The following is a 1,384-nucleotide window of genomic DNA, read 5'->3' as shown; positions in this document are numbered from 1 at the left end:
GGACCAATAGGGAAGGAAGAATGTGGATCCAGGAAAAGGAAAATAAATGATGTGAGTCTTAGAGTTGCTCTGCTATAATCACTTGGACATTGTCTGTGGACTGGGGATTCCACAGGAAAGGACAACGTAAGGAGAATACAGCATTCTCTCTGAGTTGAGAAGGCAGAGATTGGAGTTTGAGGAGGATGAATTTGGAGGGCAGTGTACCGCAAAAGAGGGAATTATGCAGAAAATAGCTCCAGAAACTAAAATAGGGGTCCTGTTGAGTCTGTTGCTAAATACTAGACTTCACAGAACTAGGATGAAACTCCATGAAGTGATACAAAGAACAGCTGGAGAGCCATAAGCTCAACAACTTCCAGTACTCACTCAGGCTCAGTGACAAGTGCTATTCAATCAGAGTAGAGGGATCTCATTGAAATCTGGATTGCAAAACGGGACCACTGAAAGGTCATAGCTTAGTAAGGTTAAACTAGTAGTCCTGGAATAAAGGCTATTCTAATACAGCCCTAGTTGTTGCTGGAAATTTTTAGGCCGGAGTTGCAGAGATAATATCAACAGTCAGAATGTACAGAGAAGTGGGGACTACAGCTTGCTCAGGCACGTAGCCCTTTCACTTTATTTCTTACTAGCTGATATACTCTAACCATAATTGTTCTGCACGTTTACATCATAACAGCAAATAAGCTGGTGATAAGTTGCTTATATGATAAGAATGGAAAGTAACTCAAAAGGAGTACAAAGTAGTCTTAAAACTTAATCCACTATTCATCTGGAAAAAACAGATGTAACCTTTAGCTAAAAATGCATATTAACTTATCTTGATTCTCCTCTCCCCAGGTCCCTTCCAGGAAATTCCAGAGATAATCAGACTCTGCCTTCAGGGTCTGCCTCCTGCATGATTAGCTTTCCAATCACTTAGGAGTGTCCTCAAGAGAATATCCCTTCATGTGGACTCTGGAAAGGTTTCTTCAAGCATAAATCAATGGCACTCGAAGTTACATTGAGGTTATACCTAGTAAAACTTAAAAATTAGCAGATATGTCCTGGGTATGTGGTGTGCCCCTGTATTCCCAGCTTCTATGGAGGCTCAGGTGAGAGTATCACTTGAGGCCAGGATTCTGTGGCCAGCCTGGGCAACATAGCAAGACCCTATCTCAAAAAGAAGAAAGTTATTTCATTGCCTGCCAAAATAGATTTCAACACTCTTTAAAGAAAGACAAAATAAAAACACATAAAGAAGTAAATATATATAATATAAGTAACATATACAGGATGGACATAATGTTGTGTGCAATTTAAAATAGTTGTAACTTTAAATTACACACGAACTTTTTGTTGCATATACATATGCAACATGTATAATAGAATATATAGTTGTTTA

The sequence above is a fragment of the Otolemur garnettii genome, unplaced genomic scaffold (genome assembly GCF_000181295.1).
Source record: "Otolemur garnettii isolate 467f Iridium unplaced genomic scaffold, OtoGar3 scaffold00047, whole genome shotgun sequence".
In the NCBI taxonomy this organism is placed as follows: Eukaryota; Metazoa; Chordata; class Mammalia; order Primates; family Galagidae; genus Otolemur; species Otolemur garnettii.
Note: the sequence above shows the minus strand (reverse complement) of the source record.